The sequence below is a fragment of the Triturus cristatus genome, chromosome 7 (genome assembly GCF_964204655.1).
Source record: "Triturus cristatus chromosome 7, aTriCri1.1, whole genome shotgun sequence".
NCBI lineage: Eukaryota > Metazoa > Chordata > Amphibia > Caudata > Salamandridae > Triturus > Triturus cristatus.
The window spans coordinates 48,953,130-48,964,881 of NC_140590.1; the positions used below are offsets into that span (position 1 = coordinate 48,953,130).

The 11,752-nt window shown below is 44.1% G+C and overlaps 1 long non-coding RNA gene across 1 annotated transcript in view; it reads right to left on the reverse strand.

The window, feature by feature from the left end:
• Positions 1 to 7,745, reverse strand: part of LOC146808779 (uncharacterized) — a 55,197-nt gene extending 47,452 nt beyond the window's left edge. The window contains exon 1 of the long non-coding RNA XR_014966259.1: positions 7,620 to 7,745. This is a non-coding gene — a long non-coding RNA (uncharacterized LOC146808779). The remainder of the gene's footprint in view (positions 1 to 7,619) is intronic.
• Positions 7,746 to 11,752: the final 4,007 nt, after the last annotated feature.

The window sequence follows — 11,752 nt, forward strand, 5'->3', positions numbered from 1 at the left end:
GATGGCCATGCCAGTGCCACGCCCCGGATTGCGAAAATGACACTGAAACTCCTGGAGTACAGGTACGACGTGGAGTACATCCCGGGCTCCAGAAACAAAATAGCGGACTACCTCAGCAGGGCATCTGCGATGGACAGCGCCTCCGACGACAGGGAAGACGACGACGAAATGGTGGCTCTGACGGACGATCCGGAAAAAGCCATCAGCAGGCAGGAATGGAAGAACGCGTATGAGGCGGATGAGGACATGGAGGACGTCAAGACGTACATCGTGCGGGGATGGCCGGACAGAAGGAGACAAAGGTCAAAAATCAGGCAGTTTTACGAAGTCAGAGAAGTGCTGTCGGTGGGCAACGACGGAGTGTTTGTCTACAGGGGTGACAGGGTGGTGCCACCGGAGAACATCGTACCCACCCTGCTAGCCATACTTCACGAAGGCCACCTGGGAATCGTGAAGACAAAGGCCAGGACAAAACAAACTTACTGGTGGCCAGGGATGGACACGCATGTAGAGAGGCACGTGAAGGACTGTGCGCAGTGCCTAGGGGCGGACAAGACACTCAAACCAATGAGACCACCCTTAGGGAAATTCACAAACCCCAGCAACCCGTGGGAAGAGGTAGCAGTGGACATCCTGGGACCGATACTGGACGACCAGGGGATCCCCAAATATCTATGTGTACTAGTGGATAAATACTCGAAATGGCCAGAAGTGCACATCAACGAGATCATGGACACGGACGAGATACTACGCTTCCTCAAGGCGTTGTTCCTCCGGGAAGGCATACCCAGGAGTGTTATCAGCGACAATGGCCCCCAGTTCATCTCCGACAAGTGGGTCACGTTTGCGAACAGGAACGGCATAATACTCAAACACACCTCAATATACCACCCATCCAGCAATGGACAAGTAGAGAGGTTCAACAGGGTGCTGATGGGCTCCATACAGGCGGCCATCACAAGAGGCAAAGACTGGGAGAAAGAGGTGCTCAGCACGGTATGGGCCTACCGCATCACCCCCACGGGTACGGGGTATAGTCCCTTCCAGATCTTACGGGGACGACAACCCTTTACCAGAGACAATGTGGCGTGGCAGGAGAAGACCATCACCAGCAAATGGTCTCCAGCGGTGGTGCAGCACAACCTGCAGAAGGCACAGCGCATCTATACGGAACACTACAACAGCCACAAGAGGACAAAAGAAACAGCGTTGGAAAAAGGGGAGTGGGTCAGAGTGAAGCTGGCAGTCCTTAAGCGGAAAGGTGAAAGCAAGTACTCCCCACCCCTCAGAGTAGAAGAAGTGTATGACCGGGCGGCACTACTCAGTGACGGTAACGTGTGGTCACACGAGCGCATGGCCAAATGCAATAAGATCTTACAGTGGCCCCGAGAGTGCATGGAAGGGGAAACCCCGGCAGAAGGGCCGATAATGGACACAGAGTCATCCGAGGGAGGCCATGGAGAGGACACGAGCGGTGAGCAAGAGAGAGAGAGAGACAACTCAGGGAGAAGACCATTGGGGGAGACCACTAGAGAAGAGGGCGAGGTAAAAGAGAGGGAGAGCCAGGGCTCTCCGAAAGGTACCGACGGAGGCCCGGTCGCAGAGGGAAGCCGAGAAGGACATTCCACTCCGGTAAGACACACCCGGGGGGGAAGAGCAGTGGTGAGACCATCCAGGTTCAGAGACTTTGAAATGGACTGACCTCCGGGTCGAGGACTTTGTGTGTGTGATATGAAAAGGGGGAGATATGTAGTGTCGCGGTCTAGTGGACGCGCGCACTACGTAATGATGTAGATGTGCGTAGCGACAGTTTGGACGCTACTGCGCATGCGCGAAGTATAGCGCGCGAGCGAGAGACGCGATCGGAGCGTGTTGCCCGGCGCTCTCTCTGTAGGTGACTTATATAGTGTAATAAAGTTTCCTTTTTGCAGCAGAACGTTTCCTGAGAGTCTGTGGGGGAAAGTAACATACAGCCTGGCACCCTACAACATTACAAGAATCTTCATTATTTATGACTCAAAGTTCAACAGCAACCTTTACGAACATTTAAACATTGAACTGAAAGGAAAAGACTTTAACTTTGGAACAGTGTGTGCAATTATTCACGTGAAAAAGAACTCTCTTTTAGTTAGTTTACCTTTTTATTTTGCAAACTGCAGCATGATTGATATGTTGTAATTAGAATATTGTTTTGAATTACAAAAGACCTTGCATTGTTAAAGCCACCCAGAAGAAGGCACTTTTCCTGCAAAAGAGAATAACCTCAGAAAAGGCTTAAATGGTATGTGAAGGAAATAGACAAACACATAAATCCAGTGGTAAAATTGTTTACGTTAATTTGGTTTATGTTTACATGTATCTCTGATTCTCCCCAATAGATTTACCCCGCAAGTTGCGTAGTTAACAAGAACCAGCAAAGTTCCAAGTGACGCAATTAGAGAGAACAAAGATTCCGACCATTCCCCTGTCCCTGAAGAATACCCTGAAGAGTATCCTGACACGAATCCAGTGTTTGTCTTCTTTCTCTCTCTCTTCCAATTCCCCCCTTCCCCCCCGGGGGTCCATTCTGAGTGACAAGTGCCATAATCTTGTTGCCTCGGTGGGCTTCAGAGGGAGTTGGGATCAAGCAGCATCGGAGAAGGAACAAACCGGAGCTCAGGTGGGTGACTTTGTAACAGAAAGCGAAGCCTCCAAACACTTGTTCCTTCTCCGATCTTGCGATATGGATTTCGAGGATGATGCAATGGACCCGTCCCAATTAACTGCATTGGTTCGTAGATTAGTAGGCGAAATGCAGGAGTTAAGGCAGGAGAACCAGGCCCTTAGGCAGGAGTTAGATAGGACTAAAACAGGTTTTACTAGCTGGAGGGACCCACATTCAGAAGTTAGCAAACCTATTATCGCTCCATCTAAATTTAACCCACATGTTAGCAACACTGCCCAAACTTTGGGAGCCAATTCCGACCAAAACCTCCAAGTTACCGTGGTTTCACCCAGCCCTGTTCCTTTGGCCAATCCTGAACGTTTCACAGGGGATAGTAGCCGCTTCTCTACTTTCATGAGTCAATGCCAATTACACTTCTTATGTAAGCCACAGATTTTCACTTCAGACACTTCTAAGGTGGCGTTCATTATTTCATATTTGGGAGGAGTGGCAGCTAGCTGGGCTATGCCTTTGGTTGATGTTAATGATCCCTTGCTGCATGACTTAAATGCTTTCAAAACTGCTATGTCTGGATTATTCGCCAAAGATGTATTTATACATGCTTCTGATAATGAGTTATTGAATCTTCGCCAGGGTTCTAAAGACCTCATTACTTATGTCACCACCTTTAATAGGTTACTATCTGAGACGCATTGGCCAGATGATAAAAGGGTATCACTGTTCTATCGAGGTCTTAGGGATGACCTAGAGGACTCCTTGGCACACATTGTCGATCTTCCCCAAGATTACACTGACTTCTTAGATTTAGTGGTTAAATTAGATCACCGATTGGGAGAGCGAAAAAGTGAAAAACCCAGAGGAGATTTCAGACCCTTACATTTTAAGGTAGAAAAGAAAGAGTCAGAAGACAAAAGTATTCATGTAGAACCGATGCAGATTGGGGGTCTAAAAGGACCGCTTTCCTCAGAGGAAAAAGAACGCAGACGAAAAGGGAACCTTTGCATTTATTGTGGCAAAGCTGGGCACTATGCCAAAGACTGTCCAGTTAAACCAACCAAAAAGAAAGGGATTGCAGTATTAGATTCAGTGCATCAAGAGTCGGAAAACTAGGGTTCTCGAAGAAAGACGAGATCGATTCTTCGAGATCACTCATGTCACAGGTCTCCCATTACGCTACAAACGTTTTTACTCGCACACCCAAACATCTGACTATTAGACTAACTTTCATCCTAACTACCCAACATAGACACTGTTTAGCTGTCATGATTGACTCAGGAGCTACCGGGAACTTTTTTGATCTGGAATTAGCTAATAAATTAGGAGTAGCTCGAATTCCTAAGGCTGAACCAGAAATTGTTAGGGCAGTCGACGGATCAGCCTTATCTTCCGGTTTAATCAAGTTCCACACAAAACCACTAACGTTAATTGCCGAAAATGGACACACAGAGGAAACTGTTTTTGACCTCATTGATACTCCGACTTTTGGCGTTATCTTAGGTATTCCATGGTTAGAACAACACAATCCTCACATAGATTGGGTGAAACGGACTGTAACCCTAGATTCAGTTCACCGTAGAACTCATTGTTACCAAGAATTGCAAGATCCAATATCTCCGTTATTTTGCTCAGTAGTTGAATCAGAGGTTCCCCAGATACCCAGTGAGTACCAAGACTTCTCAGACGTCTTTGACCCAGTCCAGGCAACACAGTTACCACCACACAGAGTTTACGACTGCAGGATAGATTTAGTTCCTGGAGCAGCCCTACCCTGCAGTAGAATTTATGCCCTGACTGAACCCGAAAATGAATATCTCAAAACATATCTGGAAGAACTTTTAGATAAAGGGTTCATCCGACACTCCACGTCACCAGTCTCTTCGCCGCTCTTTTTCGTGTCTAAAAAATCTGGCGATTTAAGAGCATGTATTGACTATCGCGCGGTCAACAAGGCTACGATTAAAAATCGTTATCCTCTTCCTTTGATTCCTGTACTGTTGAATCAAGTGAAAGGATCAAGCATATATACCAAATTGGATTTACGCGGTGCTTACCACCTGGTCCGTGTAAAGGAGGGCGACGAGTGGAAGACCGCATTTCGCACGAAATACGGTCTTTTTGAATATACAGTGATGCCTTTTGGGCTTTGCAACGCCCCGGCTGCGTTTCAGTACTTTATAAATGAAGTACTACACGATTTATTGGACGTATGTGTCATCGTATATATAGATGACATATTGATTTTTTCCAAAACTGATGAAGAACATGTCCATCATGTTCGTTCAGTGCTTCAAAGGTTAAAGGAGAATTCTTTGTATGTCAAATTTGAAAAATGCGTTTTTCATACCAAAAAGGTTGAATTTCTTGGATACTGGCTTTCTCCAAAAGGCATAACGATGGATAAAAAAAAAGTCGAAGCCATCTTAAATTGGCCCACACCGTCCTCGGTAAAAGAGATTCAACGAGTTTTAGGCTTCGCTAATTTTTATCGGCATTTTATTTCAAACTTTTCTAACATAGTAACTCTGATTACACAACTACTGCGAAAAGGCACAAAATTCCAATGGAATTCAGATGCTGACAAGGCCTTTTCAACATTAAAGCAAGCCTTTACTTCCGCCCCTCTACTAATCCACCCCGATCCCGATAGACCGTTTTTTGTGGAAGCAGATGCTTCCCAAACAGCTTTGGGAGGGGTCTTGATGCAAAAAAACTCTACAACTGGACGTTTGCATCCCATTGCCTTTTATTCTCGTAAACTCTTTCCAGCAGAGCAAAATTACACAATTGCTGAAAGAGAATTATTGGCAATCAAGGCGGTTTTTCTGGAATGGAGACACCACTTACTGGGAGCTAAACATACCATCACAATATTTTCGGACCATAAAAATTTACAATTTTTTACCACTGTTAAGGCTTTAACTCCCAGACAAATGCGCTGGTTGTTATTTTTTAGCGAATTTGATTTTATTATCACATATCGCCCAGGACAAAAACAACTGTTGTCTGATACACTTTCTAGATTAGTTTGTGATGGACAATCTGAAAAAAAGTTAAAAGTTCAAACTATTATACCATCAGAAAAGGTAGTAGCATTCACACATACAGACACCTTTCTAACCCAACTAAAACAGAGCTTTCAGACGCTAAATCAACAAGACTGGCTTTCACACAAACTAAACTCCATACACGAAGGATACTTTCTGCATAACAAACGATTGTTCGTTCCCCCGGGGGACTTAAGACAACAGGTAATAAACTGGAATCATGATTCCTGTTTTGCAGGGCATCCTGGAATACATAAAACTTTAGAGTTGTGTCAGAGACATTTTTGGTGGAACAACATTAGTAAGGATATTCAGCACTACGTTAAGTCATGTCCAGTATGTGCTAGGCAGAAATCACAACATCAGTTACCCGCAGGGCCCTTGCAACCATTGCCGATACCTCCTTCTCCCTGGCACACCATTAGTCTTGATTTCATCACTGACTTACCTTCCTCACATACTTACACTACTATTTTGGTAGTTGTGGATCAACTATCAAAAATGGGACATTTCATTCCTTTGACTAAACTACCTAACGCAAGTGAATTCAGTAACCTTTTTATCAATCACATTGTAAAACTACATGGCCTGCCCAGTAAAATTGTGACCGACAGAGGCCCCCAATTCGTTTCCAAATTTTGGGGGCAATTGTGTAAAAATTTGGGAATTGACATTGCATTGCCCTCAGCGTTCCATCCACAGACGGATGGTCAGACAGAGAAATTAAATCAGTACCTGGAGCAAACTCTACGCTGTTTAACATCCACAGTATCTGCAAGCTGGGATGAGGTCATACCCTTAGCTGAATTCTCGTACAACAATAGCCATCATGCAGCTTTAGGTTGTTCTCCTTTTTTTTTTCTTACTGGCACGCATCCACGATCTCTCCCAACATTGTCCCCGGGTTTAGAAGATACTGTACCAGCAGTCACAGAGCGTTTACACCAACTAAAGAGATTACAAAATCTGGCTACACAAAGTTTAACAAGACACAAACAAAAAATGAAATTGACTGTGGATAAACATAGGAACCCAACTCCGCCTTATCAGGTAGGGGATCTAGTCTGGCTTTCAACTAAGAATATTCAAATGGATAGTCCAAGAAAGTTAAAGCCAAGATACATTGGGCCTTATCCGATTGAGAAAGTCTTGAACCCAGTTTCTGTAAGATTGACTTTACCAAAAGAATTTGCTATCCATCCTGTCTTTCATGTCTCTTTACTAAAACCACATGATCCCTCTACTCAACAGGATAATCCACCACCACCAGTGATTGTGGGTGATCACGTAGAATATGAGGTAAATCGCATTTTGGATTCTAAACGCATATGTGGTCGTTTACATTATCTGATTGATTGGAAGGGTTATGATGCCTCCGAAAGATCGTGGGAACCCGAAAAGAATGTTAACGCCCCACGCCTCATTCGGTCCTTTCATGCTTTACATCCTGATAAACCTCGCCCGATTAGAAGACCTTTGGGGGGAGGAACTGTTACGAAAATCTGAACGTAGCGGAATGCAATCCCTGTTCACGTTGGTATTGCATTCAGACTATAAAAACCCTCAAGTATATAACTGCTTATTTCTGAGATTAATCTTTGTTGATTGATTTAAGATAAACTTGTTTATTGCACTTCTTTACTATTATTAGTGTCATGTTGCAATTGTAGGTATCAATGTTTGTTTCTGAACCATAATGGCGAAGTACCATTCGTTTCACGAGTTATGGCACATGTTGCACACGTGTAACACGTTTAGTTATACTGAAATATGCTTGGCACTGTAGATCGCTCCGTGCGTATGCTAATTGCGAAGGCACACCCAGGACACGTTTTGAGAAGCCTTCGCAAAGGTATTTAAACCCCCACCCACTATTTCCCGATGCTTCGCTTCCTGCTGGCAGAACTCACCTGACTCCGTTCACCGCATGCAGCTTCAGTCTGGTTTCGGTCCTGATCCTTCAACTTCTTCCAAGCTGGGTCCGGGACTGCAACACTTCCTGATTCCTCAAGGGCGCTTCGGAAGGAAAGTTCCGGCTGGATCGTCTTCCGCTGTCACGGCGCTCTTCAGTTCCTTCGACGCTCCGCTTCCGGTGACCTAAGAGATGAAAGAAAAAACAACAGGGTAAATAAACCGGCGCCTAGCAACCCTCACAAGTCCGGGTAATTCTTAACGAACGGTAAGAATCTTCATTCTGTTTGACACTTAAAGCACCGAGGCGCGTAATTGAGACAACAGCTGTTTCTCCAAGCCTAAAGGAGCCGTTTTCAAGATAACTTTAAGTTATTCACAGAATCTTCATTATTTATGACTCAAAGTTCAACAGCAACCTTTACGAACATTTAAACATTGAACTGAAAGGAAAAGACTTTAACTTTGGAACAGTGTGTGCAATTATTCACGTGAAAAAGAACTCTCTTTTAGTTAGTTTACCTTTTTATTTTGCAAACTGCAGCATGATTGATATGTTGTAATTAGAATATTGTTTTGAATTACAAAAGACCTTGCATTGCTAAAGCCACCCAGAAGAAGGCACTTTTCCTGCAAAAGAGAATAACCTCAGAAAAGGCTTAAATGGTATGTGAAGGAAATAGGCAAACACATAAATCCAGTGGTAAAATTGTTTATGTTAATTTGGTTTATGTTTACATGTATCTCTGATTCTCCCCAATAGATTTACCCCGCAAGTTGCGTAGTTAACAAGAACCAGCAAAGTTCCAAGTGACGCAATTAGAGAGAACAAAGATTCCGACCATTCCCCTGTCCCTGAAGAATACCCTGAAGAGTATCCTGACACGAATTCAGTGTTTGTCTTCTTTCTCTCTCTCTTCCAATTCCCCCCTTCCCCCCCGGGGGTCCATTCTGAGTGACAAGTGCCATAATCTTGTTGCCTCGGTGGGCTTCAGAGGGAGTTGGGATCAAGCAGCATCGGAGAAGGAACAAACCGGAGCTCAGGTGGGTGACTTTGTAACAGTTGCCAGATGCAGACAATGTGAATGTTGGAGATGATGTTGATCATGATTGTTTGGATGTGCTGGATTATTGCACAAAACCTAGACCAGACATAAAAGATCTGCCATTACCTGAGAGTGATCATGTGTTGTTTGTGGATGGATCATGTCTGAGAACTGATGATGGTGTGCTAAGTGCAGCATATGCAGTGTGCAAGGTTTCAGAAGTTATGGAAGCTTCGCCTTTGAAAGGAGTAAGATCTGCTCAAGTGGCTGAATTGGTGGCATTGACAAAAGCTTGCAAAATTGGGAAGAATCTGAGAGTGACTGTGATGACTGATAGACAGTACGGATTTGGAGTCGTTCATGACTTTGGCCAGCTTTGGCTACAGAGAGGTTTCTTGACGTCGAGTGGGACTCCAATAAAGAATGCTGAAGTGATTGGAAAGTTGCTTGAGGCGATACAGCTGCCTAAAGAGTTAGCAGTTGTGAAGTGTGCTGCTCATGGACAAGGAGATGATTTTGTTACTCTTGGTAATAGATTTGCCAATGACATAGCACAGTATTGTGCGAAAAACAATCATTCGATCAATAGGGCACGAGAAAGGGAAATGTCCTTTTGTTCTGTGATGTTTACTAATGTCCTAGAAACGTGGGATGAAGTGAAACAGTTGCAGGATGAAGCAGGTGATGAGGAAATGAGAGATTGGATCAAGGCAGGTTGTGCCCCAAGAGAGACAGATCATGTTTGGATCTATAGAGATGGTAGACCAGTCATGCCCAATTCCATGTTGTCGACAATGGCAAGAAAGTATCATGGCCAGGGACATCTGGGGAGGGATGCGATGATTAGGTCATTCAAGCAAACCTGGTACAATGCAAAGTTCAGGTTAATTGCGGAGAGCATCTGTCAGAGATGTTTGATTTGTCAGCAGTTCAATACTGGAAAGAAAACAGTGGTGAGCCTAGGAACAATAGGCAGAGAAGGAGGTCCTTTTACCAGAATGCAAATAGATTTTATTGAAATGCCCCAAGTGAACAGGTTGAGGTATGTTCTAGTGGTAGTCTGTTTGTTCTCAAGATGGGTGGAGGCCTATCCGACTAGGAGAAATGATGGAATAACAGTTGCAAAATTGCTGTTAAGAGAATTGATTCCTAGATATGGGTTCCCAGTGACCATTGAGTCTGACAGAGGTGGACACTTTTACAATGAGCTCATGGGTTTAATTTGTGAAGCATTGAGCATACAGCAGAAGCTACATTGTGCATACAGACCAGAGGCTTCTGGAGTCGTTGAGCAGATGAATGGCACAATTAAAAACCGAATTGGTAAGATGTGTTTAGCCACTGGAATGAAATGGCCTGATGTCTTGCCTCTAGTGCTTATGACTATTAGGTCTACTCCAGATAGAACAACAGGTTTAAGTCCGCACGAAATCTTAATGGGACGTGCGATGAGACATGCTTTTGTACCTGTCAACAAGTTGATGACAATAACTGATGACATGATTTTGGATTACTGTAAAGGCCTGGCTGACGCAGTTCATTCTGTGTTTCACCAGGTTGGAGGAGACGCTACCCCACTTGAGAAGAAGCAAGCCCATGATCTAAGTCCAGGGGACTGGGTGAGGATTAAGGTGCACAGAAGAAGAAATTGCTTGGTTCCAAGGTGGGGAAGGCCAAGACAAGTCATTCTGACTACGACAACTGCAGTAAAGTGTGCTGGTGTGAAAAACTGGGTTCATGCGAGTCATACTCTGAGAGTTCCAAATCCAAAGGAAGGGACTGGTAAGGAGTATTTTGAAGAGTCAGATTCCAGTGATGATCCAGACACTGAACCAGTGAGAAGAGGAAAGAATCCTGAAAGGGGTGAAGGAGGAAGAGAGTCAGGAGATTCTTTTTTCTTTCCAAGAGAGGCTTCAAGAGAACCATTGAGAGTCTCAGAAGAGAGATCAGATTCTGTAAGAGTGCCTGAAGTTCCAACGAGTAGTGGTGAAGAAAGAGCTGAAAGGAGCAATTCCACAGAGACTACACCGGAGTCAAATGAAGAGGTTGAAAATCCACTTGAGATTACGCCTGAAGAAGCAGGGTCAGTAGAAGATAGAGAGGGACAGATTGCGGAAGACCCCCGAGGAGGTGTAGGGAACACTTCTGATGAGCTAGGTGAAGGGACAAGTAGACAGCAAGAAGATTGCGTGTCGGAGACCCGAGGAGGGACAGAATTAGGGAAATCTCAATCAGTGGTGGAAAAGACTGTGGAGAGAAAGAAAATTGTTGAAGAACAAGAGGCAAATGAGACAGAATCAGATGAAAGTGAGAATGAGAAATCAGAGGGTCGAGTTCTGAGAAAGAGAACTTGGATCGGAGAAAGAAATAATAAAGAAGTGAGACCAAAAAGGAGTGCAAGAGGAGACCTTTGGCCTAACAGGATAAAGAGGCTAAGGTATAGACTGACACGAGTAAATTCATCAAAAGCTGAACAAGTGAACGAGGTGTCAAGTCAAAATCAAGCAAAGGAAGAAGAACAAAAGAAATCAAAAGAACCAGAGGAGATCAAAAGAATTAGAAAACCCAACCAAAAGTACAGGTCACCGGAATGGACTTATGTAGCATTGCCTGAAGAAGAAGAGGCAGAGAATCAAGTCAATCCGGAGGGGATCTTGAGAAAAGTGGTTGAGGAGCAATCTGTTGGAATCCTGAAAGTTATTCTGACTGATATTGGAGAAGAGTCGGATGCACAGGATGTTGTTGAAGATCTGATACAATTTGATGTTGCTGAAGAAGAAGTGAGAAGTGATAAAAATCCAAACTGAGTGAACTGAAGAAGTCACTTGGAGATAAGTGAAAGAGAATAATCTGAAATTAACTGTGTGAGATAATATAGAGTTCCAAAACTCAGTAGTGGAGTAGAAAAGGCTAAGTCAAAAGACACTGCCAAAGTAGTAAAATGGCTAACACAGAAAATAATCAAAGTAGATGTGCCTTCTTGAAAAGATGGTGTAAAATGTGCTGCTGCTGTACTGGATTATTAATGCTATTATGGGGTGTATTAGCTTTATTAGTTACCTTTAGGGTTACAGTAGACATCTTTG